The following is a 25195-nucleotide window of genomic DNA, read 5'->3' on the forward strand; positions in this document are numbered from 1 at the left end:
ACAATCTTGATTGATCTCTGTTGACTGTAATGGAAGCTTAGATACTTCTCCATATGTAGGCAAAGGGACCTGTGGAGCACTTTTAGCCCTTCTAAAATGCAAACAAGAGACTAGGTGACACACTTAGGATCTACCAGGTGTCACCTATTTCCAAGCAACTGAATTCTAGGCCATTACTTAGACATGAATGCCTCAAAATTGCAGCTGAACTTATGTGTGCCAAATTATAATTACTTTTTTTTCTTTAATAAACTTTTAATTCTTTCTCCCCAGTGGCAGTCTTTCTGTAAGGAAGGTAGAGTGACTTAAAGTTTTCAAATTTGTTTTTTTTTTTTTTAGTTGTTGTTAAAATCACAGCATCATAGCATCATTTAGGTTGGAAAAGACCTTTGAGATCATCAAGTCCAACCAAAACTGGTGGTGGTGGTGGTAGCAGCTTTGGCAGGAGGTTGTTTTCTTTTTTTGAGTATGAAACACCCTGTAATTTTCCCTTGGAAATGTGCTTCTCTTCAACTGATGGGGACCTATTTATGGTCCTTTTGTGTATGGCCATTGCAAATGCTAAGTTGATTTACAATAACGAACCACTGCTGTCTTCTTCATAAATCACATTTTAGAAATAGCCTTGCTTAACTCCCTCAGTTAGTAACTGTAAGTGCATTTTGTGTGCAAGTGAACAGATATTCTCTCCTTGTAGCCCCAGAGCTCTAAAGAAAGATGAGAGTGCAGATATACTATTGTATTTAGGTCTTCCCTTTGGATAGCTCTAGATTGTTTCCACAGTCAGCATACAGGTTTTTTTACGTTCTATCTCTGAGGCATTCAGCATTCCATATATTTTACAAAGAATATCAAGACACCACCTTTCAGGAACAGGTTCTATTTGGAATTGGATAACTAAAAACTAAGTTCTGTGATACATAACTGGGAGATGACCAAATTTTTCTTTGGGTCTGAGTCTCCTGACAGGTTTATCCCTCTGGCACCAAGGAGTTAAGCAGATTTTACTGACTGGATTAGATGATTAGTATCAGGAAATACTCAAAAAGCAAGTGGCTTTAAGAGCCTGGATATGAGTTAGGTAGTGTGTGGAAGACTTCATTAAGCTGAATTAAGAAGATCTCCCATGCTGCAGATTTCACCTGTCAGGGAGCAAGAATAAACTTCAGTGATTTATATTCCTGATTATTTAGATGCTCTGCATGAGAAGCCCTTCAATTCATCACACAGGGAGGTCTCAGATGTGTACTTGTTTGTCATGGATCAAAACAGTTTGTTACATGAGAAATTTAGGAATGCAGACAAAACTTCTTAGAACATAACAGTAAGTCTAATATTGCACCTTACACTCAGCAGATTTAAAGGTTACACTTAGAGCTAGCTAAACAAAGCTCTTTGGCTTTCTGCCTTCATTGCATGCACATATGGACATTGCTTTCTGTTTTACTTAACAAACTAAACCTTCTAGATCTAGTTTTGAAAGTCATGTGGTAGTTTTTCCACTCTCAAATAGCTGTTCAGAATAATAAACCTAGTTCACCCTTACTGTCATGTATTTGCAATCAACAGTGTTAAACCAAGGTTGAATTTGGCATATAAAATAGCAAAGGAAGAAAGTTAGTGCTGTAGTTAGCTTTTGTCATTTCATCAAAACCAATTCTATTAAAATAGGCAATCACCAAAGACAGGATTACTTTACAGCATAACAAAAGTAACGTACTTCTGTATCAGGTTCCAAAAAATGGTGCGGGTAAGAGGTACCAACGCAGAAATGAGAAAATTAGTGACTACTTGTTATTTAGGTTCATCTACAGCCATCCCATCACTCTTTTAAAATAAATGCTTGCATCCCCTGTAGAACAATGCTCAAGGCTGAGTGGCATGACAGACTATATTTGCTTACAGAAGAAAGCTAAATACTAACTCAAGGGAAGCACACAGAAGACAGGAGAATACGTATATGAAAAGAAAAGTAGAAAAATCTATCAGACAATAGGGAATTTGAATTAAATTAAATGTAATTTCTCTCACTCAGAATATGTACCATGCCAGCATCATGGAGGCTTGTGCCATGAGAGCACAAGGCTATGTAGCCAACAGCTGAAGGTGTTCTAGATTCATCTCAGTACTCCAGTAAAGCAACAGAACAGCATCTGTCTTAGAACAGACTCACTTCAGGCTGGACTGGAATATAGATGGAGCTAGAAAACAACTTGAAAATTACTGTGAAGTGTGAATTTTGAATATATATAATCATAGCGTGTTTTTCTGATTAGCTCTATCTTTCCAGCCTGTACTGGTTTTGGCTGCGATAAGAGTTAAATTTCTTCACAGTATCTCATACGGTGCTGTGTCTTGGATTTGTGACCAAAGCAGTCTTGATAACACACCAATGGTTTAGATACTGCTGAGCAGTGCTTACACAGCATCAAGGCCTTTGCTGTTTCTCACACTGTCCTGCTAGCAATTATGCTGGGGGTGCACAAGAAGCTGCGAGCAGACACAGCTGGGACAGCTGACCCCAACTGGCCAAAGGGATATTCCATACCATATGATGTGCTCAGCAATAAAAGCTACAGGGAAGGAGGAAGGGAAGGAGGATATTCAGAGTTATGGCATTTGTCTTCCCAAGTAACAGTTATGTGATGGAGCCCTGCCTTCCTAGAAATGGCTGAACACCTGCCTGCCCATGGGAAGCAGTGAACAAATTCTTTATTTTGCTTTACATGCATGTGCAGCTAATAGCTATTAAAATGTCTTTATCTGAACACATGAGTTTTTGCATTTCTGCACTTCTGATTCTCTTCTCATCCCACTGGTGGGGAGTGAGTGAGCAGCTGCGTTGCCGACCACAACATAGCCATAATAGTTTAATTATTAAGTGCAAGGGAATAATGATGGTTGTTCTTATGTACATACATACCAGATATATTACATGAAATCTTCCAGAAATTCATTAATATGTGCAAATGGTATAGCTTCTGAAACTCATTAAATCAATTAAATTTTTGGCTACTTTAGATAAAAGACCTTCTTGGTTTTAGGATAAAGAGTATATTGTTTCATCTTATTTAATCTGTTCTACTTCTGTTATTCAACAGTGATTATATTTATAAAGCAAATATTATTTATATCACAGTTTAGTGTCTCCCCAGGCTATATGAGATAGTGTGATTTCTTAATAGTGATGCTTAGGTTAAGACCATTAGTATAGTAAGTACACTTCTTAGTTGATTCTCTGTGTAAACATTAAATACTAATTTTGACTTCTGAGCCTCTGGGCTGATTGATGTGGTATACATGAACATTGCTTATTCATACACTGCATTTTAAAATGTATCTGCTATCACTAAAAAAGCCTAAAGCTCAATGATTATTTTGAAACTAACCCACTAGAGACTTGCCCTAGATTGACCCCTTCGATCTCACATAAAGCCTGAACTGCCATTTCTTGTGTATAACAAAGAAATTTTTAGCATTTTGCTTCTGGAAAGTAGCTCATTAAGTCATTCATGCTACAAAATTTCTGTCAAAACAAATTAATAAGTTCATGAAGGAGGAAAAAAGAGAACAAAGAGCCTTTCTTTCTGCTAAAACCTGGAGATGTCCCCTTGTCCTGGCTTCAGCTGGGATTGAGTTAGTTTTCTTCTCAGTAGCTAGCACAGTGCTGTGTTTTGGCTCTGATGTGAGAACAATGTTGATAGCACGCTGATGGTTTTAGTTGTTGCTGGGTGATGTTTATACTCAGTCAAGGACTTTTTGGTTTCTTGGGCCCTGCCAGCGAGAGGGCTGGGGGGGCGCAGGACATTGGGAGGGGACACAGCCAGGACAGCTGAACCAAACTAGCCAAAGGGATATTCCATACCATATGAGGTCATGATGAATATATAACTGGGGGAAGAAGGAAGATGGGGACATCCAGCATTATGGCATTTATGTTCCCGAGTAACTGTTACACATGATGGAGCCCGGCTTTCCTGGGGATGGCCAAGGGAAGTGGTGAATGAATTCCTTGTTTTGCTTTGCTTGTGTGCGCAGCTTTTGCTTTACCTATTACATTGTTCTTATCTCAACCCTTGAGTTTTACATTCCTTTCCGATTCTCCTGCCCATCCCTCTAGGTAAGGGGGGAGTGAGCGAGAGGCTGCGTGGGGCTTGGCTGCCAGCTGGGGTTAAACCACGACACCCCTATACCGGTGGGTGATGGTAAGACTTGTTTTCTTCCATGTTAATTTCTCCTAAAGACTAGACACAATTCTGTAAGCCTAAGTCAAGTGTGCAAGTACTATGACACTAGACAAATTATTTCCCTCCCAGGCTAAAATCTTACAAAATATGAAATATATTAATATATAAAAATATTTTTATATATTATGTTATATATACATATTATAAAAGTTTATGCAGATTAAGGTGGTTTTAGATCACAAGCACTGAAATGAAAATAGCATAGTCAGAATGAATCTATATGTAACAGAATGAAACTTCCCCTGCTTACCACAAGTAATCTGTTTCTGAGAAAACTCACTGCAAAGTACCTTGTACAGGAAGAGATACCAATCGATTGCAGTACAACATCGTACAGCGATCTTCCTCTTGACTATCTGTTGGTGCTTGACTACCTTGTGTGTCTCAGAGGAAACTGTTGCAATAACTACTCCTTTTAAAACTGAAGTTCAGAAACAGCCTGATGGAAGCAGCAAGCTAACTTCTAGTCCTGATGATGTCTACAGATTTTTCTTTTTTGTGGTCTGCAGTTCAGCACCTTTTTAGAGATTAGTAACTATAACTATCAGAACCTCTCCAAAATTGTCTAACTCTTCAAACTACAGCTTGTAGCACACTGTATGTGTCATCTGTTTGTTCCTATTTTACCTGATTTTTTCAGTGAAGCTGTTTCTGAGTTCTTTTCTATCCTTATATATCTCACTTTACCTTCTTCATTACCAGCAAGAGACAGGTTCAGAACAGACATCAATGTCCATTTGCTGTCCATTCTCCAGTTGTTTCATGTGCAACAACTAATCTAATGCCCCAAAGAGCTGTATCAAATTAATTAAATGTATAGACATATTTCCTGACCTGACCTTGAAAAATGAACAGGTTAAACTGTATTTTCAGAATACAATTTATAGTAGATGAGTAAATACACTAATACTCTCCTAGTAAAAATTCCCACCAAAAAACTGCATAAGCTTTTTTTTTTTTTTTTCCTTCCTTCTCAGATGAAAACATTAATAGCACAGCACCTCTGAGTATTTTACAGGATAAATGATGTAACTAAATGAGGTATCTGGAAGTACAAGACATCCTGATATTGAAGTAGACTCTCAAAAGAAATTCTTCATTATGAAATCTTTACTGGAAATGATGATTTGCTTTGTTTGGGGGCTTTGTTGTTTTTTTTTTTTTATTATTATTATTATTATTTATTTATTGGGGGGTTGTTTTTTGGTGGGTTTTTTTAAGACTTCTAAAAGTGACTGGCTTGTTCTACTTTAGAATTCACAATGACAGACTGAAGAAATGTAATGTACACTGGGGACAAATTATCTGTTGATATAACTCCATTGTTATCATTCACACTCTAACAGAAGACTAGGACTTGTAGCTCAGACAGAGGTGTTTTGCTTTAATCTATCTAAAGTGAAAAGAATCCTCTGCTCAATTTGTCCTCAAGGGCATGACAATCCTGTGGCAAAACCACTGAAGAACTTGTTAATCACTTACAGCTAAGTGATAAATGGCATTAACTTCCACAAAGAAATTGGTACCTCAACCATTTTGTTCCCCGCTCCCCGCCCCCCTTCAGTCTAGTAATGCAAACAGAATTTAAGCAGCAGTGATTCTGAAATTTGTAGTGGGTAGGAAAAGATAAGAGAGAAAGTCAATCAGCAAGCTTTTTTTTTGCAGTTCTTTCTTTGCAAGTGGTAAAGTAACTTTTCTCATTGTGCAGTGCATAGCCATATTTTGCTTAGGTATATTACTTCTAATTTTCATATATGTGCTAACTGAAAACTGCAGGGACAGATTTTATGGTTTGTTTTGTTGTTTTTTTTCCAGGGCTTCAGAACTTACTTGGTGACTGTGAAGTGCCAAATAAATACCAGTGAAGTTAAATAAGTGTTGTCCCAGGGTAACGGTATTAGCAGGAAACCAAAAAGTCCCAGCAGAAGCAAGCTGTAATAACCAAAGTCAAAGGGCGATTTTTATAGATAAGCCTTACACTAGATAACAATAACTTTGCCAATGTGAATGCAAACTGGTTTAAATCACGTTATCTACAAGCTGAAGTGAAAATTATATAGTACAAACATGCTGCTGAAAATGCTTTCCAAACATAGAGGTAGTAGGTAATGGAAAGACGTTATGTAAAGAGGTTAAGGAATACTTGTCAGTGGAGATTTTGAAGACCAGGTCAAACATGAAGAATAGCTTAAGCACAGAATATTTACCTTTGGGGAAGTCAGTGGCTCGATGACCTTTTAAGAAAACTTCATGTCATTTTATGTGGTGCTGTGATTCTACAGCAGGTAAGACTCTATAATAAATGCTCATTTAAACAAACTGAATTTGTCTTGATTCAGGATGAAGAAATTAGTCAGAATTTCTAATGAAATAAAGTGATAAAAAGAGATACAAATACATTTTGTTTTCAGTAAGTCTTACACAGAAAACATTATAAATATATCATAACCATTACAGTGATGAAAACAAGATCAAAGGCTTCAAACTCATCAAAATTGAACATACTAATGAAAATGTCATCTGACATGACTGTTCTTATTAAGAATTTTGTTCAATAAAATCAAAATATTTATTTAATTTAATTTTACTGAAGTCCTGTAAACCAGTCTTCATAGTTAACAGAGAAAAGATAATCACAACATCAGACAAGATCAAGAACCTAGAAAAGGTTGACCAATCAATAATGCTTGGGAGATGAAATAATTTCTCTTAGTAAATTATTTTTTTCATTCAAGGAATTAGGGGGGGAAATAACAGAAAAAGAATAGTGAGGGTTTTTTATCTTGTCATGGTGTTGCAGATTATTTTAAGATTTTACTGAATCTTTCTGTATTTTGTGTTCATGTAACAGTTATAAGAGCATTTTGAATTTAAGGAGTTAACCTCCATGTTAGAATTGTGTTAACACTTATTAACCAATGACGTACGAATTGCTGTGCTGCTTGTTATCCAAGACTGTTACTTGAAGTCCCTATGCTATAGACCATAATACCCTTAGTCCTTACTCTCCAGACGATAACCAGAGCACCTGGGTTCTATTGTGTATAGGATGAGTTATTGGACAGCTTGGCAAGGCCGATATCCAGCTGTCCAACTTGGCAACAAAACTTACTTTTAAGGTGTCCTGAAGCGAACTACCTTCATTATAATACTAAAAATCATGCCCACAGGTCAAGAAGACCCTTGACCAGGTGAAGACCCTTCCCCTGTGCATGTGTAGTAAAATAAAAGGATGACACAGCAAATATTACAATTATATGCAAATTACTAAACAATCATTGTAACTGGGAGTGTACGACCTTGTAATTTTGTGTATAAATGTAACAGTAAAATCTACACAGGTGTGCTTGATTTCTGGAGATGCCACTGAGCACCCAGCGCTGCAGTAAAGGAGTGCCTGCTTCTTAATACTGCATTGGTGTTAAGAGGTTTGATTCCTGATTTTGGTGACAATGGGACCTATAAGTGATATGTGTGAAACCTTTCAGGCAGTTGCTAACTACATAATAGGTCAGCATTCTGTTCTGTTCTACTGACTCCTTACTACATTATCTTTCCAAGAACATCAATGTTCCCAATATCTGAAATTTCCACATCTGTATGGTAAGAGTAGAGATGACACAAAAAGCTTGAAGGTGGAAGAATTCCAAAAACTTGCGTCTTAAAAGAAGAAATATTATAATTTCAGTTATAACTAAATTATCTGCTTTAACTGATTGAAGTACACATTTTACTTTTATTCAGCTTTTCAAGAAAAAATATATATATGTTTACAGATATATATATACACACATATATACAGTGATCAAAGAAGCAGGACACAATACTACATAGTAGTCCTCCTAGAGAAGGAAAGACAATATTGAGACTGTTTAGATATATACCAATAGATTGTAGGTAAAATAATTTAACATTTCAAGAATCAAGAATTTTTTAACAGTTCAGGTGAAAACACTTGTTTTTTATAAATCTATACAACACATTACACTCTTACTGAATATCATGTCATCCTATGTGTTGTTTATGCCTGTCACATCTATAGTACAATAATATAAAGTGAATGAAATCAAGAAGAAAAAATAGAGCTGAATCTAGTGCTAAGTAAGGACACAAGTTGAATATTGAGGAGAAAAAAATGGCAATCATAGATCTATATAATGTCAGTGCAACATTAGCATACTTTTTCTACCATTCTTTGACAACAATTTTAATATTGACATAAAGAAAAATAGGAAAAAAAAGCTTTGAGGAGGAAAAAAATTATGAGGAATCAATTTCTTATGTGGGAAACTGAGAATCTGAGATCTGAGGCAATCTCACTTAATATAGGAATTTGAAGACCCAGAAAAACTACAAAGTAATACAGCTTTCACATGTATCTGTTTAGATCTGAAGGAGTATCTCCTAATTTAAGGAATGTATATTTTGTCTGGTTTGTGGGGTGGAAGAAGGAAAAAAGCTTACATTAATTCTCAGCAAATAGTTTATTTGCATTAATAGAATGGATTCTCAGGTAAGATTCTTTGAATCTTGTGATACAAAACTATTCATATGGATATGGAGCTTTCCAAGGACATTATCTGCTTGCAAGTGATTGTTACCTCATTTCCTTAACTTTGAGACAATTCCACTTATTCTTCATTTACTACTTAAAAGAGAACATAGAAACTACCAAAGTAATTGAGAAGCTATCTCAAAAAGGTAAAAGTAAACACAGTCATACAGTATCTGTTACTAAAGTAATCGGAATGCAATTAAACTACTTTTACATGTGTGAAGAATTTGAATTCTATCAGTGCAGTCACAAAATTCTGATTTCACTGAAATCCACTTCAGCTAGAAGCAAAACGTTGTCAGCAGCTTAAGTTCCCTTTTGTATAAGATTAAGGAATTAAACATACCTCACTTTCATTTTCTTTCTCCTATGCAAATAGCTAGCAAACTGTCTTCTTGAATTACATTTTGTATTGGATTTCTATGTACTGGTATATCAAGTACAGAACTACTTCACTTGTCTTCTTGGAGCTATGGGATTTTTAATCTGACCTGTTCTGTTAAAATGTTGATTTATCTCTATGGATCTTACAAAATACAAGACCTCCCATATGTGAATTTTCTTACCAAAGTCAGGTATGTCAATTCACAGAGCTTGTGTAGCATTACTTGAGATTTTAATTTTGTTTGGCTTGGTTTTCAAAGAAAAACATATCTTCACTTACTTCCCTTCCTTCAAAAGTATTCCCCAACTTTACCTGTAAGCTTATCTAAACTATCTCCTACTGCACCCCTTTATCTTAGAACATTTGAATACAACTTAGGAACATCTCCTATTTTCAAACAGACCTGATTTTTTTTGTTTGTTTGTTTTTTGTTTTTAATTCTTATCAAGGAAAAGGTTCCCCAGCCACATTCTTTGTTCAGAAAAGTTAAATTTGATATTTAGGCCTGCTGGAGGAATGATGAAAACCAAAACAAGTACTGGAAAGCTGTACATTGAACAAAATTAATGTGCCAGTGCAGTAACAGTAAGAATTGTTGAAGTAGGTCTGTGAGATTCAAAGACCTTGTCAGCTGTTGAGCCTGATCCAAAGATCACTGAAAGTCAGCAAATGTCCATTTCTGTTGTTTAAACAGATTTTGAAACATTCCTTCTAAAAGTATCTGGAGATGGTAAGTGTCATAACACCAGTGTTATCAGAAGCTGCTACTGGATCTTTTTTTAATGTGGTATATTGCATGTTCCATTATGTCAAGGGTAAGACTGAAGTCATAACAAATCATGCCTAATGATTCAGTCACTGTCAGCATTCTCTACAGAAAAAATTTTGTAACCTGAAGGTAACTAGATAGATATAAAGATTTAACATATACTATGAAGAAATCCAGGGTCAAAAAACTATTGATCTTACCACATCTTTTACCTTGCTTCCTGGAACAATGCAACTGCAAGTCTCATTATTTGGATCAATAGCATAAGGAAATGTCTCAGCATTTAAAGTTCTTCATGTGAAAAGGTACTTTTTGTTAATAGCTTACATTACACTTACTTACAAAGTATTAAATTTCTTCTAGGTATCTAATCTTATAATTAGCATTATACATTATACTTCCTTTGTACTAATCTCATGCATGCTATCAAAATCAGATACTAAGTACATTAGTGCAGGTTTATTTACAGTATTTTAATATCCCATGGGTTTAATTTTTCACTTGTAGATACATTTTAATTAAGTGGTACAGGAAAATAGAATCTCTGCATTACCTAAATGACAGCCTGTCCTTTTAAGGGTTTTAAATGACTATATTGTTAAAAATAGAACTAAAATATTACAGATTACAGTTTATTGGTGTTTATAAAATTATTTATAATACATTTTTTCGAGCTCTTTTATTTTAGATTCATTATTGTTTTGCTGTTGTTGTTTTGGTTGTTGGGTGTGGTTTTTTCCCTGAAAGCTTATTTTGTGAAACAGTCACTGTTTTATCTGTCAGTGTTTGTTGCAGAGTTTGATTATCTAACACACTGACTCCTGTCCTTTGGGCCACGAGATGAATACTGAAAACTTTTTTGTGCTTTAAGACAAACTGAATCCTTCTGCCCCATCCCTACAAAGCCTCATGTATCTTAAGACCTAGTATTTTGTGTAATTCTATTTAATCGCTATTAGACAGTACTTTATAGCCCCCACCCCACCACACCCATTTGTATATGGAACACACGCCATGTCCAGACCAAAGTGCTGACCATCCTCAAATCTGTGACCAGATTTCCAAGCAAACGACCTAGTCTGAAATAACAGACTGGAAGTTAATCTGTACACAGTGTGATGGGCAAGTAACATTCCAGTATAAAACATGTTAGAATGTCACACAGTATAGACATACCTCTATCAATCTTTTGAAATACACAAACCCATGAACTACTCTTTTTACTGGTACTTTCTCCCGTCAAAGCCTTAAACAGTATGCTTAATGAGGCGTGACTGTAAACAGAATCTGATTTGAAACAGACAACATGAAATATCCCCCAAAATGGGAATCCAGCCTTATTATGTTATCATTTAGGTATCCTTCCTTAAAAAGTTTAGAAACCTATAAACAGTCATACTGCCTCCCCTTCTGAAGCATTCTGCCCCATGGAGCCTGTCTTACATTTCAGCCACAACTCCTTTCTTTGCTACCCTGATGCTTGTGTTCAGTGATTTTCAACCTAGAAAACCAAATATTTTTCATGACAACAAGCTTGCTTTTCTTTTTGACTTTTTATGCGTCCTCTAGAAATAACCCACGGGCTTTTGACTATATTTCAAAAACTATTTTAGCTTCTCCTAAGAGAAAAGCTACTATTTTCTTAAAACCAACTGAAAGCAGGCTAAACCTTCAAAGTTCTGTGTCTCTTTTTAACTATGTATGTTTCAAAATGCCAACCTGTTTATTTATATCATAAACTACCACTGATAAACATTGACGAGGAATGTTGCCCAGCACAAGAGCTTGAGTATACATGCACTTTAAAAGGTTAGAACACTGTCAGAGATTTTGCTTAGGTCAACTCTCCCAGTCAGTATTTTTCATGAATTTAGAGCTGACTTAGAGCAAGAAACATTCCCAATAGGCATTTGTGTATGATCACCCTGTTTTGAAGAGTTTTTAACAGAATTAATGCAGGTTGTCCAACAACAGTCAGTCTCAATGCCATTTAATCTGCCCATCTAAATATAGCTTTTCAGCCCTTCAGTAACAGAAACGGAAAAGATATATTTCAAGAAGGACATTCTTCAAACAAATTTTCAGAATACTATATATATTAAAATAAGATTTGTAAAATACAGCAAACAGACAAGGAGACTAAAAACACTTTTAAAGACTCAGCTGCAGGAGGGTAAAAGATTGAGAGCTGCTTAAGTATGAGTTAATATGAGATGGCCCACAGTCAAAAATACTGCTGTAAAACCAAGCATCTTGTTTCATGTCTGTTTTGCAGCAAAGTATAACAGAGGTTTGTAAAACGCAGTTGAGGACAGTTTTCATGCCCTGAAGATATTACCAAGAAAGTATTTCAAACAAAAAACTCTTCTCCAATTGACAGATACAATTGCAGTATAGAATGAAGGACACTCATAAGTCCACTTGGATTTAGGCAACTGACATTTTACTAAGCAAACACCTTATTTTTTCTTATAGGAAAAAAAAATGTATAAGCTTTCTTCAGTCTTATGAAGGACAATGCTTTGAATGTATAGAAGTAGTGTTAAAATAAATAGAGGACATTTTACTCACTGGAACCAATACTTACCAATAATACAGTATTTGTATAGATGCTGCAGGAGTGAGAAAAAAAGGCATTTTTTTTACAATGCTGAGGTGTGTCTTTGAACTTAATATTATAATCAATGAGTACATATATTAATGGTATAGAAACCATACAATTGCCTCACATCACTCACATCTGCATGTCTGAAATGGTACAAGAAGATGACAAACAATATTTGAAAAAGTTATAAACTATTTAATGACTATACAAATAACTTTATTTCTTATTTTGGAAAGGTTGTTTTGCCTTACTCAGTACTAGATACTGTTGCATGAAATTCAACAAGGCTCAGTGCCGGGTCCTGCACTTGTGTCACAACAACCCCACGCAGCCCTACAGGCTGGGGGAAGAGTGGCTGGAAAGCTGCCTGGTGGGAAAGGACCTGGGGGTGCTGGTTGACAGCCGGCTGAACATGAGCCAGCAGTGTGCCCAGGTAGACAAAAAGGCCAACAGTACCCTGACATGTACAAGGAATAGTATGACCAGCAGGATTGGGGAAGTGATCATCCCCCTGTACTAAGCAGTGGTGGGGCTGCACCTCAAATACTCTATTCAGTTTTGGACCCCTCACTTTAAGAGGCATGTAAAGGTGCCGGAGCGTGTTCAATGAAGGGCAACAAAGCTGGTGAAGGGTCTAGAAAGCAAGTCTTACCAGGAGCAAATGAGGGAACTGGGGTTGTTTAGCCTGGAGAAAAGGAGGCTCAAGGTCCCCCTTGAGGGGGGCCTTACTGCCCTCTACAACTACCTGAAAGGAGGCTGTAGGCAGGTGGGGGTAGGTCTCTTCTCCCAGGTAACAAGTGACAGGACAAGAGCAGACAGCCTTAGGTTGTACCAGGGGAGGTTCAGATTGGATATTAGGAAAAAGTTTCTTCACTGAAAGGGTGGTCAAGCATTGGAACGGGCTGCCCAGGGAGGTGGTGGAATAATCATCCCTGGAATTGTTTAAAAAATGTGTAAATGTGGTGCTTAGGGTCATGGGTTTAGCGGCAGGCCTGGCAGTCATGGGTTAAAGGTCGGACTTGATGACCTTAAAGTGTTTTTCTGACCTAAAGGATTTTATGATTCTAAGCCCCATTGATTCCATGAATCTGGATTCGGTTTTAGCTTGTTAAGGAATAGTTAAACTGATTTGTATACCATTACACAAAGGAAGGATTTTAACTGACATATTTTATATTCATTGCATATTGGACTTCCTCTGGGGATTTGAAGCCTGGGGGAAAAAAGTACTCTTGTATAGGATTAAGTTAACTCAAATATCTACAGTAGAAATATCTATGAATACAAAATGTACAGAAAGACACGCTATACACACCTATTATCCTCTAAAGATTATCCATAAGTAACTATTTTTCCTTCTTCATATTTCATCTTCTCCATTGCTTTTTCCTGTTTGCAGCTCAGAACAGTTTATAATTAATATATTCCTAACAATGGGGGATCACATAGCACTGCAAATTATCATTGAAAACACCATGAAGCATTTAGCAGTAACTGCGAACATGTTCTTCGGTCTTTTGTCTAGTTATATCTTTTCCTCTACACTCAATCTCATAACATACATTTTAAGCTCTCAAAACTGAGGAAAAATTGTTCCTTTTCACTTTTTCCTATAGTATATATTTCAAGGTACACGACATTTCAATAGGACATTTTGGTATGCTAATTTAATCCACTTAAGTTACATATGCTTTCTGATTTTACACAGTGTTCTTTCCTTTTACAACATAACTTTACTTGAGTGTGCCCTTTATGAAATTATGAAGAAAGGAAAAAATGAAAACAAAACAGAAAACAAAAAAAAACCAACCACACACACACAACCCACAATAAAAAAACAGCGAAACACAACAAAAATAAAAAAAAATATCCTAAACTAATTTTAATTATTTGGTAATGTATCTTGAATCATATTCAATTATTATAGGTATACTCTCAGAATTTAAAAAATAATGTCTTTGTGGTTATTTAAGACGAAAACTGGAAGCAGACTTCATTATGTTTTAGGATTAAGAACTGACCAGTGGTACCTCATATAAACTTTCATTATAATTTAACAAAGTTTCAGAACTTCAAAAACTTAATAAAAAGATTTTATTTTATATATAAATTACCCAAGTAGGAGTTCAATTTTCCACAAAGAATTGGTTATTTAGTTAAAGTCAGGAGTGTAGTTCACAGGAAAAGACTAACCAGATTTTAGGGAAAACTGTTACAAACATCTGCAGTGAAGTATGCAGTGCTGCACAGAAAAAAAAAAAAAAAAAACCCACTAAATTTGATGGCTCTGGATTGTTTCTGTTCTTAAAGATCTTCTGCCCCAAGTTCAACATCCTGAGCTATCATGAATCAATTCATTTCAATTAGTATCATCTAAAATACTGCCTCTGATAACTAAGGAATCAACACCAAATAGATCAGGAAACCATAAAACAATTAATAATTTTAAAACAATGTGAGTAAACATACCCTGATAAATACTAAGTTTACTGTTATGTAGAATGTTGAAGGATAAATAAATAATAAAATCTTAGGACTCTTGGCTTCACATTAAAGGATTCCCCAAGGGCCTGCATTCCATTTTACCAAGTGATCAACTTCTACAATTATGAGAAATACTAAGGTAAAACTTTTAGCTGAAATTCAGAATAAATTTGGGAGTGTGCATTTGACACGCTTTCAGTGTGATTTTCCATAATATTCCGTTTATCACTCCAGTGTAAAGGAACCAACTCATTCAAACCTCTACTTCATATGGTGTTTAGTATAATTTCAACCATGGTAACAGTCGTACCCATTAAAGGATATGTAAGTCCTTAATACGAAACAACTATATTTATTGTTATAATCTCTTTCAAAGTTCACATAATTTCTTCAGAATATATCTGATAATTTGTGGATCATCAGCCAAATACTCTAAAGAAATTTATAATTCACTGCGTTCCTTGAAAGACTATTTCTAAGATTTAAGATAAGTTTGAGTATGTTTCAATGGCAGTCACAGAATCTTATTTCTTAAAAAGCTAACATTTCCCTTGTGTTATATTATAAATTATCAACGAATCCTTTTCTTTTTTTTTTTTTTTTTTTTTTTCTTCAGGAGACTTATTAGATTAAGTTCATTCTGGAGCATCTTTTCCAGATAACCAATAATTCTTTAGCTCCTTCTGATAAACTAGGGTACAGGCATACATATTTAAAGATAATTTCACAATATGCTGCCAAATCCATATGTAAGAGAGGTGACATAAATTCAACTGCATTCAAACTCTTAAGCAGTCTTTCTCCTTTTAACAGCATTTAAGCATTTGGATCCAAGACTAGCAAAATAAATGTCTCTCTTCAGTTACACAGCTAGCTACAGTGTTTACTCTGCAATCACAGGGTATTTAATATAGTAGCCAGCTGCTCATTAAGAGCATATAGTAGAGTTTTCACAACATTTGAGTTCCCCCCCTTAGGTATTAGAGAAAGCACAAAGAGAATCCTATCAGCTGACCATAACTTTGACTATCGTATTACCTGCTACGTTGTGCCGGCAGGGCAAGGGAAGTGACCATCCCCTGTACGCAGCAGTGGTGAGGCCGCACCTCAAACACTCGGTTCAGTTCTGGGCCCCTCACTTTACCAGGCTGTTACGGGGACAGCCCGGCCCGGGGCGACCCGACGCGACCCCCGCGGCGCGGTGCAGCCGCTCGCGCCGCCAAACGCCGCCCGGCGGGAAAGTGCCTCGGGGCGGCGCGTCCGTACGGACACAGCGGCGGGAGCGGGCGGGAAGGGCAGCGCGGGAGGCGCCCGGGGGACGGCGCCGCGAGGGACAGTCACCGCCGCGGGCCCAGCGGCGTCAGCGGCCCCGCGGGTCCCCCGCCCGTCGGTGCCGGGGGGCTCCGGATGCCGCGCGCGAAGAGCCCGTTTCCCGGGCGACGGCGCCTACCGCCCGCCCGCGCACGCGCCCCGCCTGGGCGCGCCGGTGCGCCTGCCTCGGCGGGCCGAGGCGGCCGTGGGTGCCCGGGCCCACCCCCCGCGCGGGCGGGGCCGCTGCTGGGCCCCGGGCGGTGCCCGGTGGCGGGTGGCTGTTTGCCCCGGGGCTGGGCACCGCTGCCGGGGGCGGCCGCACCGCCGGGGCGGGGGAGCGAGCGCTGGGGCGGGCAGCGTGCGGCGCGGCCTCACACAGGGACGTTGAGGTGCTGGAGCGTGTCCAGAGCAGGACAACGAAGCCGGTGAAGGGTCTGGAGCACAGGTCTTACCAGGAGCAGCTGAGGGGACTGGGGGTGTTTACTGTGGAGGAAAGGAGGCTCAAGGGGGACCTCATTACTCTCTACAGCTACCTGAAAGGAGGCTGTAGGCAGGTGGGGGTAGGTCTCCTCTCCCAGATAACAAGTGACAGGACAAGAGGAAGAAGCAGCCTTAGGCTGTGCCAGGGGAGGTTTAGGTTGGATATGAGGAATAGATTTCTTCACTGAAAGGGTGGTCAAGCATTGGAACAGGCTGCCCAGGGAGGTGGTGGAAAAATCATCCCTGGAAGCGTTTAAAGGATGTGTAGATGCGGTGCTTAGGGACATGGTTTTAGGGATGAGCCTGGCAGTCCTGGGTTAAAAGTTGGACTTGATGACCTTAAGGTGTTTTTCTGACCTAAATGATTCTATGATTATATATTCTTATAAAAAGCAATTACCATCGAAACAAAGGTGCATTAGGTCAATACATGAATATACTACAGAACTAAAAGAAAATATTTAAAGAATACAATAGCAGAATGATATCTATCACACGCAGAAATTATTGCCAGATTTATTTTAAAAGTACTAGAAGCTTTATCCTTCAAGATTCATACTTTTGGTACAATTAATGAACCCGGATTTCCTCTGAATTCTATTCAAAGTCCGTAAAGGAAGTATGTGCGTAAACTTTTGGAAAGAAACAAAACCTTTAAGAATTTCAATGTTTGGCCTTTCCTCCATTTACTTTTACCATGCTTGAAATAATGTCTGCATTTAGTTGATTTGCATTTTTACTTTTTTTTTTTTTTTAATATAAAGAGAGAAATAAATAGAAAGAACTAAGAATCCACAGCCAATAACGCATGTAATACAATTTGGAAAAGAAAAAAAATCCTCAAAAACTCAGACAGATTTTATTTAACAATGCAAATCCCAATTCCTAATGATAGCAGTTCATTGAGTAATTTGTTACAGTATTTTGGATTTATTTGGTGATGTTGAAGAAGCACTCCATAAATAGGTTTAAATGGTGTGTTTAGTACCAGTATGTTCTTTTACAGGTACTTACAAAAGATTTCAAAATCTTTCTCATAAGGTAGTCACAAACCGCCGTAAAATTCAGCATGTATCTTTCAGTAGATGTTTAATGAGAGACATGCCATCCTGTGTGTATGAGAAACCTGCAGTTCTGCTGTGTGAACTAAGAATGATCGTTATGTTCCACACTTAATTAAGCAAGCTACAAGATCTTTCACTACCATATGAATATTTCCCACAAATTTGGCACAAATGGTACTTTCGCTAACAATGACTGTGCTGTTTTCTTCAGCAGCATATTTTAAAGCATGACCAGCTTATTCCAATAATTTTCTAAAGCACTATTACTTGTGATGAAATAGATACTTAATTTTAAGTGGTCACTCTTGGGAATCAATAATGCCTTTTTCTAAAGGTTGTAACAAAAAGGAGTATCAGGAACTGTGGAAACAATATGGAAAGTCTATCTATTTCACTTTTAAGGGAAGACTAATTATTCATTGACTGAATAACCTTTTTAGCTTTTTTAAATGTACAGTTTCAAAGGACAATCATTTCACATTTATAAGGAACTGCTTCCACTACTACTTTATCTGCTTTCTTTTAATTAGTTAGGACTTTGCAACAACAGGGAAAAAATGTTTACCCTTCCACTCTCAATAGTGTACTTAGTCTGGTGCTTTGATTTTAAGGTTTGCTAAATGTTTTATACAGACTTATTTAACAGTACATTTTCAAACTACCATGTTACTTATTTATTCCATAGTTGTATGCTAGTTGTGTGGTCTAAGACTAATGAAACCGGCTAAATGTATTTTAGTATTTATGTTGGTAGAATTCCCATTTAGGGATAGAACATCATCTCTTAATTAGACTCATCCAAAGCTGTGTTTCTTGAAAAACAGAACTGTCAATTTTAATTACATTTGGAATAAAATGTTTATAGATAGTGCAAAGTACTACTACAAAATGGACAATGTTGCTAAAAAAGTGCTGTAATGAATTACCATCAGAGCTAATAAATCCATGCAGATTACACAGAAATTTATTTGAACAGATCTCGGTAAACTACTTTGATCATTGCTGTTTGACACCTATGGATCAGGGAAAAAATTGTCTGACCATTAAAAGCGCAAACATAAATTTTATTAGCTGACAGAAGGTAAAACCACAGACATTTAACAGTATTACTCCAGACTTCACACCAATTTACGTGGCAGAAGAATTTATGATTCAAAAAATTAAGTTTATGTGTGTCTTATTTAATAAAAAGTCATGTAGGAAATTAACTGAGTTTTTTTAATCAGTGTCTTCATAAAGATGACACTTTCCTTGGCCTGGAAAAATCTACTGAAGTTCTGAAAAATAAATATTATATCAACTGATGACAGCTTTAAAGAAGAGAAAACAGAATTAGAAACCTTGGGCTAATAAAATATGACAAGCCATGAGATTGCAACCAGAGCTCCTGCAGCACATCAAAAAAAGAAAGAAATCAAGCAAGACAGTCTAATAAATATAATATGTTTCCTCTTCTCTTTCTTCTCTGTGCACAGGTTTTATCTCTTATAAATATTTAAAGATGAAAGCAGTAAAAGTATCCCAGTTGCCCATGTTCATAGTTACATATTCTGAACAGTTATTCGAAACACAGAACTCTTGAAGGTTTAATATGAAACACTGCTGCTTATACAATTTTAAGATGACAAAATAAACCAAAGGGAGTTAGTAACAAGGAATCGGTCAATAATTTGATCATAGTTGGACTGATGGGTATTATGTTGGGGTTTTTTTTTGTTTGTTTGTTTGTTTTTTAGGTAATAAATATATAACTTCCTTATACTTACCTGCACATTCTGCTTAGATCTCTTATCAAAATTTGTTGAAACTTTTAGTAAAAATAATTGGAAAGAACTTAACTGTCCATCTCTATATATTCTCTCTTCTGCTTTTACATTTTGATAAATTATCTCTTTGCTTTTCTTGGTTTTGCTTTCAATTTAGTATTAGGAAGAATTCTTTTTCTAAGTTTAGCAATTTCACTTTTCGAATGCTTTTCCCCATAATGTATGTTGATCCACAAATAAAAAACTACATGCTGATGTACTACTGTTTAATCACTTGAGTTTTAAAATTTAAGGTTCAGATTCCAAAACCTATATAGGTTAATATATTAACTAAAGATTTGGTATTTTGCTGAATAGGAACTTAAAAACCTGTGACTTATTTTTATGCAGTTTGTAATATTATATTTTGATCTAGAATGTCTGTTAGAATTATTTATTCTGTAACAGGAAAGGACAAAACAACAAGAATCATGGCACACATAGTATTAAGAAGCCCCTTCATGTTTCATGTATCCTGTTTATTTTATGCCTTTAACACCGAGACTTCTAAAGCAATAGTTCTTTCTTAAGGTCCTCTCCTAGGATCCTAGCCATCCAAGATCCTGAGAACCTCTTATGTGCATATGTAACACAAAGACAGAGCAAGCCTTTATTGAAAAAGGACTACACTGAGGTAATTCTTTCATGCACTGGAGTGTTAGAAAATTTAGAACACACACAACATGGAATTGCTTGCTTTGACATATATGCAGTATAGTTCACTCTTTAATAACATAACCATCTATTATTATACCCCTCCCCAACAGAAGATAAGCTTCTATTCATATGCAGGCTGGATTATGATTATTTAATAAGAAGCTATCATATTTTCTTTTCAACTACTCTATAGCTGGCCCCAGGCATTATTATTTACTCCACACTATTCAAACTCTTGTTTAAAGACAGGACTATTAATTTTCGTATCAATCTTTAAGGCACTCATTTGAGCATCCGATTGCTTCATAAACATTAATACATCTCCTTTCACAAGTCTGTGAGATCAAGTGATACTATTTATCTCCACTCTGCAGCCTCTGGGCGTCAGTTCCCATATACATTCCTTAGATATATAGGTACATCATATATATGGGAACATGACTTCTTTGATTTCAGTGAAAATTAGATTTTTGAATGCTCAAGGTCAAGAATTGTTTACCACTGCTATTAGAATTGATAATGAGTTTTGAGACAACTTCCTTGAATTAAAAAAGAATTAGAAAAATCCACATCATATGCTGTGTAATATAAAGAAAACAAAATAATGACAATTTTTTAAAAAGCTTATTCCTATGCAGTTTTACCACAGTACTGTCCTTTGACTTCATTTTACATTATCCCTGGAGCTTACCTGCTTTGTTACTTTACGGAAAGAAACAATACCTTCTATCAGTTTTTTATATATTACATGTGTATCTGTGTGTTTGTGTTTACAGCTTAAATGTATATGCAAACACACCTAGATACCTGAAATGCAAAGATATCTATATAATGATACCTAATATCTTAGCATATACAGTATAATAGATTGTCTTTGAAGAGACTGATTTGCTTAATGGGTGTGCATTTGCACTAAGCAATATCTTTAAATGTTGCTTATAGAATGTATTCTTAATTTCTCTGATCATCTTTATAGATCTCCATCTGGCCAAAGGGAATGGTTGATTAAGCTGTCCACTTAAATGTGAGACCCCTGTACAGGATTAGTAGATACACAAGATGTATTGAGAATCCAGATTTCCTGAGTCACAGCTAAAGCCACAAAAAGTAGAGTAACTGAAATGGTACCAGATATTTATGCGTGGGCACTTGAGTCAAGGCTTGTTTCTCCAATATCTACAATGTGAAGGTGTATAGACATCTTCCTTGCATATTAACACAGTCATTTCTGTGTCTACATGTAAGCACCTAGAGTGTATGTATCTGCAGTCTAGAACGGAACTGTACTATTAAGATGTTTTTGGTAGCATTACAAATGAATATATTGGACTGTCAGTCTAAACACCATTCCTTGATAAAATCCATAGGTAAGAACTCTGAACCCTTCTTCTGCCATCTCTCTTCTAACCAGTTATTTAAACAGTGAGAAAGTCAATGTCAGAAGAGAATTACTTCTTTCCAAAACTAAATTTTAGAGTTCTCAGCCTGATAAAAATTAAAATCTGTAATTCCCAAAATGAGTTAGGAAAAATTAAAACCAAATATTTCAGTGGTAAATGGTGATAAATTTAACAAGCAGTAAGAAATAGCAGAGCTGTCTGCACCTGACCATACAAACAATACCTGTCACAGTCAAAATTTTGCCATAATTAATAAAATGTTTGGCTTTAGACCCTTCGTAATGCCTCCATCTTTAGATTCTGTAAGACTTAAAAGTAGTCTTTTTTTCTTTTTTTTTTTTTTTTTAATCACAGATGTTAGTCCTTCTTAGGGTAGCTAATGGAAATGTCAATTGATTACTAAGACAGTGATACCATCTATTCCTGGAACTGAGCCTGAGTTGTCAGAATAACAGATTATCTCCTCAGAGTTAAAGACAGAAGTCAGTATATAGCTGCTGATAAAGTGTCTATCAGCAATCTTTTATCAGAGCTAAATCCATTCTCACATTCCATTTCCATTTCAAAATTCTGATTTTCACATAGTTTGGGTATAGAAGATGTATGAAGAAATGGCAGCAACATCTTCCACTGCAAACACAAGTGCTAGGATAATGGAAACTGACTGGCACTTAGACTTTAATGAAAGATAAGAAAAACTTCATGCAATTATGTGCCCAGACTAGACATAGTACTGGGTGAAATCCTTGCTCTCATAAATTAGAAACAGAAATCAGAAAAAACGTATTTCCCTTCAACAGGACGAGACTGTATATTATGTCAATGATTTAACCGTTTTGGAGTATTGTCTAGATTCATAAAGTCCATTTCAAACTTCCAGTGGTATCCCAAATGCATCCATACAAATTAACCTTTCTAGGAAAATCAGTAGTTAGTATTTTTATCAGAACCTAATTTTCAGCCACTGAAAAAAGACACACAAAATCACACATTAATACACAGGTCTAGGACCATTGGATACTATATCATGTGTACCTATAGAGTTTGAATAAAGACAAAACATAATAAGGATCGAGTGCTTTGGAATGAAAAATATCAGAAACATTTATGTGCAAAAGTCACTACAGGCTTCTTTTCAATACCAGCAAAAAATTATTATTGTAAATTAGTAATTATGACTGTAGCCATAATATCCAATTTTAAATACCAAAATGCTAATTTAAAAAAAAATATTAAGTTACATCCCTGGCTTACAAATAAAATAATCAACAAAAACCTCAAGTAATTTTTAAAAATAGGTTACATTTTAAGTATTTCAGCTTTTAGCCATCTTGATATCTGCTGGAAGGACAATGTAGCATGGCACAAGCAATCCATGAGTTTTTTGGAGTACATTGATAATACAAGGAGGACTGGTCAGGAATGTGAAGGCTGGGGGCAGTCTTGCTACAGCGATTATGAGATGGTGCAGTTCAGAACCCTGAGGGGAAGGAAAAGAGGAAAGAGCAGAATCACAACCATGGCCTTCAGAAGAACAGATTTCAGCCTGTTCGGGGTCCTGCTGGGAAGAATCCCAGGAGGTATGGTCATGGAAAGCATTGGGGTCTAGGAGAGATGGTTGCTTTTCAAATATTACTTCCTCCAAGCTCAAGAATGGTCCATCCCAATATACATGAAGTCAAGCAAAGGTGGCAATAGGCCTACATAGGTGAACAGAGATCTCTTGGCAAAACTCAGACATAAAAAAGGAGCAAACAGGAGGTTAATGAAAGGTTAAATTCACCCAGGAAGAATACAGAGACACTGCCTGAGTGGTCAGCTGTGCAGTCAGAAAAACCAAAACTCATCTGTGTAGAGTCTGGCAAGTTATGTGAAGGGCAAGAACACCTTGGATAGATAGATGTATCAGCAGCAAAAAAAAGATGAGAAAACGTGGACTGGCTGCTGAATGGCAGATGTTCTGAAAAAGGTCATGGAAAAAGCCAAGGTACTTGATGCCTTCTTTGCATTGGTCTTCACTGTAAGACTGATCTTCAGGAATCCTAGGCCTCTGAGGTCAATGAGAAAATCTGCGGCAAAGACTTTTGATCAGTATAGAGGACCAAGTTAAGGAACATTTACAGAAACTGAACAGACAAAAGTTTATGGAACTTCAGTGCTGAGGAACTTGGCCAATGTCACTGCAAGACCACTCTCAATTACCTTTGAAAGGTCATAGCGATTGGAAGGGGGTCCTGAGGACTGGAAGAAAGCAAATACTACTCCTGTCTTCAAGGGGGGCAAGAAGGATGCAGGAAACCACAGGCTGGTCAGCTTCTTTGATCCTTGGGAATTTGATGAAGCAAATGATCCCAGAAACCTGGTTCAAAAATATAAAGAATAAGAAGTTTATCAGGAGAAATCAACATGGTTTTATGAAGGAAAATTCATATTTTACCAACTTGAGAACCTTCTGCGATGAAATGACCAGCCTGATTGGTAAGGAGAGAGAAGTGGATACTATTTATCTTGACATTAGCAAGTTGACACTGTCTTCCATAACATGCTCACTGACAAATTGATAAAGCACAGACTAAATAGGTGGACAGTTAGGTAAATAGAAAACTGGCTGAACTGCTAGGTTCAAAGGACTGTAGTCGGCAGCACAAAGTCCAGTGAGAGGCCACTCACTAAAGCTATGGCTGGGGTCACACCATGTGTTGGCAGTCTTTAGAAATTACCTCAATGATGGGACAGAACACGCCTTCAGCATATTTGTAGATCATACAGGACTGGGAGGATTGGTTGATACACCAGTTGATTGTAGTGCCTTTTTGGCCGGACAAATGGGCCAACAGGAATATCAGGAAATTAAAGAAGAGCAGATTCCATCCCTGCACATTGGGGGAATAATCAAGACAAGGCTGAGGCTGACTGGTGGGAAAGCAATTTGGCAGAAAAGGGTCCTGGTGTTGTGGTTTAACCTCGGCCAGCAACCACGCACCACGCAGCCACTCGCTCAGCCCCCCTCACCCAGAGGGGTGGGAAGGATGGTTGGAAGGAATGTAAAACTCAAGGGTTGAGATAAGAACAATTTAATAGGTAAAGCAAAAGCTGTGCACGCAAGCAAAGCAAAACAAGGAATTCATTCATCACTTCCCATGGGCAGGCAGGTGTTCAGCCATCCCAGGAAAGCAGGGCTCCAGCACGCGTAACGGTTACTCGGGAAGACAAACACCATAATGCCAAATGTCCCCCCCTTCCTTCTTCTTCCCCCAGTTTATATACTCAGCATGACATCATATGATATGGAATACCTCTTTGGTTTGGGTCAGCTGTCCTGGCTGTGTCCCCTCCCAATGTCCTGTGCCCCTCCAGCCCTCTCGCTGGCAGGGTCCAAGAAACCAAAAAGTCCTTGACTTAGTGTAAGCATCACCCAGCAACAACTAAAACC

Source organism: Falco biarmicus, chromosome 2 (genome assembly GCF_023638135.1).
Source record: "Falco biarmicus isolate bFalBia1 chromosome 2, bFalBia1.pri, whole genome shotgun sequence".
Classification (NCBI taxonomy): domain Eukaryota; kingdom Metazoa; phylum Chordata; class Aves; order Falconiformes; family Falconidae; genus Falco; species Falco biarmicus.